This window comes from Pristiophorus japonicus, chromosome 3 (genome assembly GCF_044704955.1).
Source record: "Pristiophorus japonicus isolate sPriJap1 chromosome 3, sPriJap1.hap1, whole genome shotgun sequence".
In the NCBI taxonomy this organism is placed as follows: domain Eukaryota; kingdom Metazoa; phylum Chordata; class Chondrichthyes; family Pristiophoridae; genus Pristiophorus; species Pristiophorus japonicus.
Window position 1 is genome coordinate 282934258 of NC_091979.1, and position 8681 is coordinate 282942938.

Sequence of the window (8681 nt, forward strand, 5' to 3'; positions counted from 1 at the left end):
GACAGTTGAATACATGACATCACCTCCCTCCCCAAAGTCTTATTGGGATCACAGGTTGAGTTTCTGTGGTGGTTTACGCTCCCTTGTAGAGCGCCTGAGTTGGGGCTCCGGTTGTTGGACGCTGGCCTGAGTGTCTGCTGTTTGCGATGCCTCAGGCCTGTCCGGACTGCCCACAGTGACTGGGCTCTCCTCCCTTTGGTTCCTGTGTTCGGTCACCTGTGGTGGAGTGAACTCTACATCATGTTCTTCCTCTGCTTCTTCTATGGGGTTGCTGAACCTCCTTTTAGTTTGATCCACATGTTTGTGGCAGATTTGTCCATTGGTAAATTTAACTACCAGAATCCTATTTCCCTCTTTGGCACCCACCATGCCTGTGAGCCATTTGGGCCCTGCAGCGTAGTTGAGGACAAAAATAGGGTCATTTACATCAATACATCGCGCCCTCGCATTCCTGTCATGATAGTCATATTGTGACTGGCGCCTGCTCTCGACAATTTCTTTCATGGTGGGGTGTATAAGGGATAACCGGGTTTTGAGCGTCCTTTTCATTAGCAGCTCTGCGGGTGGAACCCCTGTGAGCGAGTGTGGTCGGGATCTGTAGGCCAACAGGAGGCATGATAAGCGGCATTGTAGGGAACTCCCTTGGATTCTGAGCATCCCCTGTTTGATTATCTGCACTGCTCGTTCTGCCTGGCCGTTTGAGGCCGGCTTGAACGGTGCCGTTCTAACATGGTTAATTCCATTACCTGCCATGAAGTCCTGGAATTCAGTGCTTGTGAAGCACGGGCCATTGTCGCTGACCAAGATGTCCGGTAGACTGTGGGCGGCGAACATTGTCCGTAGGCTTTCTATCGTGGCAGAAGATGTGCTTTAATTTAAAATGACACACTCGATCCATTTGGAGTAGGCGTCTACTACAACCAAAAACATTTTCCCCATGAAACGACCTGCGTAGTCCACATGGATGCGTGACCAAGGCTTGGCGGGCCATGGCCAGGGGCTAAGGGGGGCTTCCCTGGGCGCATTGCCCAGCTGGGCACACATGTTGCACCTGCGAACACAAAGTTCCAGATCTGTGTCTATCCCTGGCCACCAAACGTGTGACCTGGCAATTGCCTTCATCGTGACAATGTCCGGGTGCCCATTGTGGAATTCTCTGATGAACACCTCTCTGCCCATCTGGGGCATGACTACGCAGTTTCCCCACAGTAGGCAATTGGCCTGAATCGAGAGTTCATCCTTGCGCCTGTGAAATGGTTTAAATTTCTCAGGGCATGCCCTGTACGTGGCTGCCCAGGTCTCCATTCAGGACACATTTCTTGACTAGAGACAATAGCGGGTCTCTATTTGTCCAGACTTTAATCTGACGGGCTGTCACGGGTGAGCCTTCGCTTCCGAAAGCTTCAACAGCCATGACCATCTCAGCAGCATGCTCGGTAGCCCCCTCAGTGGTGGCTAGTGGGAGCCTGCTGAGTGTATCAGTGCAGTTTTCGGTGCCCGGTCTGTGCCGAATTGTGTAGTCATAGGCAGCTAACATGAGTGCCCACCTCTGTATGCAGGCTGATGCGTTTGCATTTATGGCCTTGTTGTCGGCCAAAAGGGACGTTAGGGGTTTGTGATCTGTCTCCAGCTCAAATTTCCTGCCAAACAGGTACTGGTGCATTTTCTTTACCGCATATACACATGCAAGCGTCTCCTTTTCTACCAAACTGTAGCCCCTTTCTGCCTGGGACAGACTTCTGGAGGCATAAGCTACCGGCTGTAACTGACCCTTGGCATTGACATGTTGCAACACACACCCAACACCATAGGACGACGCATCGCACGTTAACACAGGTTTCTTACATGGGTCATATAGCGTTAACAGATTGTTGGAACTTAACAATTGGCGTGCTCTATTAAAAACCCTTTCCTGGCTGTCCCCCCAGACCCATTCGCGACCTTTGCGTAGGAGCACGTGTAGCGGCTCGAGCAGCGTGCTCAATTTGGGAAGAAAGTTACCAAAATAGTTCAGGAGCCCCAGGAATGAACGCAGCTCTGTCGTGTTACAGGGTCTGGGTGCTCTCTGGATCGCTTCCGTCTTGGACGCAGTAGGGCTGATCCCGTCTGCTGCTACCCTCATCCTCAGGAATTCTACCTCTGGAGCTAGGAAGACACACTTCGCCTTTTTCAGTCGTAGCCCTACCCGGTCCAGTCTGTGTAGCACCTCCTCCAGGTTGTGGAGGTGTTCTTCAGTATCGTAACCCGTAATGAGGATGTCGTCCTGGAAAACCACCGTTCCTGGAATCGACTTGAGGAGGCTTTCCATATTTCGTTGGAAGATCGCGGCAGCCGAGCGAATCCCGAATGGACATCTGTTGTACTCAAACAACCCCTTGTGTGTCGTGATGGTGGTCAGCTTCTTCGACTCACTCGCCAGCTCCTGGGTCATGTAAGCTGAGGCCAAGTCCAATTTTGAAAAAAGTTTGCCACTGGATAGCGTCGCAAAGAGGTCCTCCGCTCTAGGTAGCGGGTAGTGGTCTTGGAGTGACACCCGATTGATGGTGGCCTTGTAATCGCCACGTATCCTGACAGACCCATCCGCCTTGAGCACCGGCACAATCGGGCTCGCCCAGTCACTGAATTCGACTGGCGAGATGAGGCCTTCCCTCAGCAGGCGGTCCAATTCGCCTTCTATCTTTTCCCGCATCATGTACGGCACCGCTCTGGCCTTGTGGTGTACTGGCCTGGCGTCCGGGTTTATGTGAATCACTACCTTGGCCCCCATGAAAGTGCCAATGCCGGGTTGAAATAATGAGACAGATTTGTCCAGGATCTGTGAGCATGATACTCGCTCCACAGAGGAAATTGCATTGACATCGCTCCATTTCCAGTTCATGACAGCAAGCCAACTCCTCCCCAGTAGTGCGGGACCGTCCCCTGGGACAATGCAGAGTGGCAGTCTGTTCTCTGAATCTTTGTGGGTCACGACTACAGTGGCGCTGCCTAGCACCGGAATGATCTGCTTTGTGTAAGTCCGTAGCTGTGCGTCAATCGGCGATAATTTTGGCCTTCTGGCCTTGGACGCCCACAACTTTTCGAACTGTTTGATACCCATCAGGGACTGGCTGGCCCCCGTTTCTAGCTCCATTGATACTGGGATGCCATTGAGGAGCACTTTCATCATTAGCGGTGGCGTCCTGGTATATGAACTGTATATGTGCTCCACATAAACTCGCTGAACTTCAGCTTCCAGCGATTTCCCCCAGCGTTCATTTCTGCAATTTCTGCAAGTATTTTGCTCACCTCTGCAAACTCAAGCTGAGTGTGTGCCTCCATGCCTCCAGCATGAGCTGCGGTTTGAAACAAAAGGTCCCTTGCCAGTTGATCGTCCCTGACTGCCCCTGTTATTGCTAGTGGCCATGCTCGCGTGGTTTAAATCCCAGTTTCTTGTCGCCATTAATACGTCCTTACTATACAGTATAAATGCACACGAGGCCCATGCTTGAGAGAAGGTCAGTCTGTGACCTGTCCTTTATTTCATAGCACTCAAGTGCTGGAAGTGGGTGGAGCTTCCCCTTTTAGATCTGAAGGTCTAGGTTAGGAGTGTCTCCCACAAGTTCACCATCTAGTGGTCATTGTTCTCAGTGCACAACTTAGGTCAGTTTAAACATCGGTGACAATGACAGTTGAATACATGACAGTATTAAAGCCAAGGAAGTGGCATACAAATTGGCCAGAAATAGCAGCGAACTTGGGGACTGGGAGAAATTTAGAGCTCAGCAAAGGAGGACAAAGGTTTTGATTAGGGCAGGGAAAATAGAGTATGAGAGGAAGCTTGCAGGGAACATTAAAATGGACTGCAAAAGCTTCTATAGATATGTAAAGAGAAAAAGGTTAGTAAAGACAAACGTAGGTCCCCTGCAGTCAGAATCAGGGGAAGTCATAACTGGGAACAAAGAAATGGCAGACCAATTGAACAAGTACTTTGGTTCGGTATTCACTAAGGAGGACACAAACAACCTTCCAGATATAAAAGGGGTCAGAGGATCTAGTAAGAAGGAGGAACTGAGGGAAATCCTTTTTATCGGGAAAGTGTGTTGGGGAAATTGATGAGATTGAAGGCCGATAAATCCCCAGGGTCTGATGGTCTGCATCCCAGAGTACTTAAGGAGGTGGCCTTGGAAATAGTGGGTGCATTGACAGTCATTTTCCAACATTCCATACACTCTGGATCAGTTCCTATGGAGTGGAGGGTAGCCAATGTAACCCCACTTTTTAAAAAAGGAGGGAGAGAGAAAACAGTGAATTAAAGACCGGTCAGCCTGACATCGGTAGTGGGTAAAATGATGGAATCAATTATTAAGGATGTCATAGCAGCGCATTTGGAAAGCGGTGACATGATAGGTCCAAGTCAGCATGGATTTGTGAAAGGGAAATCATGCTTGACAAATCTTCTGGAATTTTTTGAGGATGTTTCCAGTAGAGTGGACAGGGAGAACCAGTTGATGTGGTGTATTTGGACTTTCAGAAGGCTTTCGACAAGGTCCCACACATGAGATTAATGTGCAAAGTTAAAGCACATGGGATTGGGTGTAGTGTGCTGACGTAGATTGAGAACTGGTTGGCAGACAGGAAGCAAAGAGTAGGAGTAAATGGGTACTTTTCAGAATAGCAGGCAGTGATTAGTGGGGTACCGCAAGGTTCTGTGCTGGGGCCCCAGCTGTTTACACTGTACATTAATGATTTAGACGAGGGGATTAAATGTAGTATCTCCAAATTTGCAGATGACACTAAGTTGGGTGGCAGTGTGAGCTGCGAGGAGGATGCTATGAGGCTGCAGAGTGACTTGGATAGGTTAGGTGAGTGGGCAAATGCATGGCAGATGAAGTATAATGTGGATAAATGTGAGGTTATCCACTTTGGTGGTAAAAACAGAGAGACAGACTATTATCTGAATGGTGACAGATTAGGAAAAGGGGAGGTGCAACGAGACCTGGGTGTCATGGTACATCAATCATTGAAGGTTGGCATGCAGGTACAGCAGGCGGTTAAGAAAGCAAATGGCATGTTGGCCTTCATAGCGAGGGGATGTGAGTACAGAGGCAGGGAGGTGTTACTACAGTTGTACAGGGCCTTGGTGAGGCCACACCTGGAGTATTGTGTACAGTTTTGGTCTCCTAACTTGAGGAAGGACTTTCTTGCTATTCAGGGAGTGCAGCGAAGGTTCACCAGACAAAGGATACTTTAAGGATTGACGGTGGATAAGCAATGGCAAACATTTAAAGATCATATGGATGAACTTCAACAATTGTACATCCCTGTCTGGAGTAAAAATAAAACTGGGAAGGTGGCTCAACCATGACTAATAAGGGAAATTAAGGATAGTGTTAAAGCCAAGGAAGAGGCATATAAATTGGCTAGAAAAAGCAACAAACCTGAGGACTGGGAGAAATTTAGAATTCAACAGAGGAGGACTAAGGGTTTAATTAAGAGGCAGACCAATTGAACAAATATTTTGGTTGTGTCTTCATGATGGAAGAAACAAATAACCTTCCGGAAGTACCGGGGACAGTGAGTCTAGTAAGAAGGAGGAACTGAAGAATATCCTTATTAGGCGGGAAATTGTGTTGGGGAAATTGTTGGGATTGAAGGCCAATAAATCCCTGGGGCCTGATAGTCTGCATCCCAGAGTACTTAAGGAAGTGGCCCTAGAAATAGTGGCTGCATTGGTGATCATTTTCCAACAGTCTATCGACTCTGGGTCAGTTCCCTTGGACTGGAGGGTAGCTAATGTAACACCACTTTTTAAAAAAGGAGGGAGAGAGAAAACAGGTAATTATAGACCGGTTAGCCTGACATCACTAGTGGGGAAAATGTTGGTATCAATCATTAAGGAGGAAATAGCAGCACATTTGGAAAGCAGTGACAGGATCGGTCCAAGTCAGCATGGATTTATGAAAGGGAAATCATGCTTGACGAATCTTCTGGAATTTTTTGAGGATGTAACTGGCAGAGTGGACAAGGGAGAACCAGTGGATGTGGTGTATTTGGACTTTCAAAAGGCTTTTGACAAGGTCCCGCACAACAGATTGGTGTGCAAAATCAAAGCGCATGGTATTGGCGGTAATGTACTGACATGGATAGAGAACTGGTTGGCAGACAGGAAGCAGAGAGTCGTGATAAACGGGTCCTTTTCAGAATGGCAGGCAGTGACTAGTGGAGTGCTACAGGGCTCAGTGCTGGGACCCCAGCTCTTTACAATATGCATCAATGATTTAGATGAAGGAATTGAGTGTAATATCTGAAATTTGCAGATGACACTAAACTGGGTGGCGGTGTGAGCTGTGAGGAGGGTGCTAATAGGCCGCAGCGTGACTTGGACAGGTTAGACGAGTGGGCAAATGCATGGCAGATGCAACATAATGTGGATACATGTGAGGTTATACATTTTGGGGGCAAAAACATGAAGGCCGAATATTATCTGAATGGCGGCAGATTGGGAAAAGGGGAGGTGCAACGAGACCTGGGTGTCATGGTTCATCAGTCACTGAAAGTGGGCATGCAGGTACAGCAGGCGGTGAAGAAAGCAAATGGTATGTTGGCCTTCATAGCGAGGAGATTTGAGTATAGATGCAGGGAGGTCTTACTGCAGTTGTACAGGGCCTTAGTGAGGCCTCATCTGGAATATTGTGTTCAGTTTTGGTCTCCTAATCTGAGGAAGGATGTTCTTGCTATTGAGGGAGTGCAGCGAAGGTTCACCAGACTGATTCCAGGGATGGCTGGACTGTCATATGAGGAGAGACTGGATCAACTGGGCCTTTACTCACTGGAGTTTAGAAGGATGAGAGGGGATCTCATCGAAACGTATAAGATTCTGACGGGACTGGACAGGTTAGATGCGGGAAAAATGTTCCTGATGTTGGGGAAGTCCAGAACCAGGGGACATAGTCTAAGGATAAGGGGTATACTATTTTGGACTAAGATGAGGAGAAACTTCTTCACTCAGAGAGTTGTTAACATGTGGAATTCCCTGCCGCAGAGAGTTGTTAATGCCAGTTCATTTGAGATATTCAAGAGGGAGTTAGATATGGCCCTTACGGCAAAGGGGATCAAGGGGTATGGAGAGAAAGCAGGAAAGGGGTACATAGAAAATAGGTGCAGGAGTAGGTCATTCGGCCCTTCGAGCCTGCACCGCCATTCAATGAGTTCATGGCTGAACATGCAACTTCAGTACCCCATTCCTGCTTTCTCGCCATACCCCTTGATCCCCCTAGTAGTAAGGACGATATCTAACTCCTTTTTGAATATATTTAGTGAATTGGCCTCAACAACTTTCTGTGGTAGAGAATTCCACAGGTTCACCACTCTCTGGGTGAAGAAGTTTCTCCTTATCTTGGTTCTAAATGGCTTACCCCTTATCCTTAGACTGTGACCCCTGATTCTGGACTTCCCCAACATTGGGAACATTCTTCCTGCATCTAACCTGTCGAAACCCGTCAGAATTTTAAACGTTTCTATGAGATCCCCTCTCATTCTTCTGAACTCCAGTGAATACAAGCTCAGTTGATCCAGTCTTTCTTGATATGTCAGTCCCGCCATCCCAGGAATCAGTCTGGTGAACCTTCGCTGCACTCCCTCAATAGCAAGAATGCCCTTCCTCAAGTTAGGAGACCAAAATAGTCCACAAAACTCCAGGTGTGGCATCACCAAGGCCCTATACAACAGTAGTAACACCTCCCTGCCCCTGTACTCAAATCCCTTCGCTATGAAGGCCAACATGCCATTTGCTTTCTTAACCGCCTGTTGTACCTGCATGCCAACCTTCAATGACTGATGTACCATGACACCCAGGTCTCGTTGTACCTCCCCTTTTCCTAATCTGTCACCATTCAGATAATAGTCTGTCTCTCTGTTTTACCACCAAAGTGGATAACCTCACATTTATCCACATTATACTTCATCTGCCATGCATTTGCCCACTCACCTAACCTATCCAAGTCACTCTGCAGCCTCATAGCATCCTCCTCGCAGCTCACACTGCCACCCAACTTAGTGTCATCCGCAAATTTGGAGATACTACATTTAATCCCCTCGTCCAAATCATTAGTACTCAATCCAAATAATACCCAATCCTGAGGCTTTCTGAGAAACAATGGTCGTAAGAGGTAAAATAATCCAAGCAAAGATTGCTGGGTCTCTTCTCCTTAGCACACGGCAAAAGCTGAACCTCCCTTTGCAGACGAAGAACCAGGCCATGTGCTTTGCCAGAGGAAAGTGAAGTATACCTTTTTATACCTTTTTTTATGATAACATCATTGTATCTGTTGTAACTAAGTAGATCTGTCGGATAGCTGAGGACTGCTGTTTCTCTGATAGACGTGCATGTGTGTGTGTTTAATAAACTATTCCAAATTGGTTAAAAGAATCGGTCTCACTGTCAATTTAATGCCAGAGATTTAGAAATCTTACAGTGAGGCAGTAGCAAATGTTGAAGGTGTGAGTGCCAGCAGAAAGAGGTGTAGTAAAGTATCCTATTGTGATTGAGGAGAGGCTTGTGAAGCAGGGGAAGGGAGGATTTCTCGCTTTGGGGCTAAAGTTGATTGTTACAGGGCTGTGTAGAAAATAAGAGCAACATGGTTTACTTTGGTAATCTTGATAAGTTCATTAAATTTATTCCTTCATTGCAGCCAAGTCCTAGA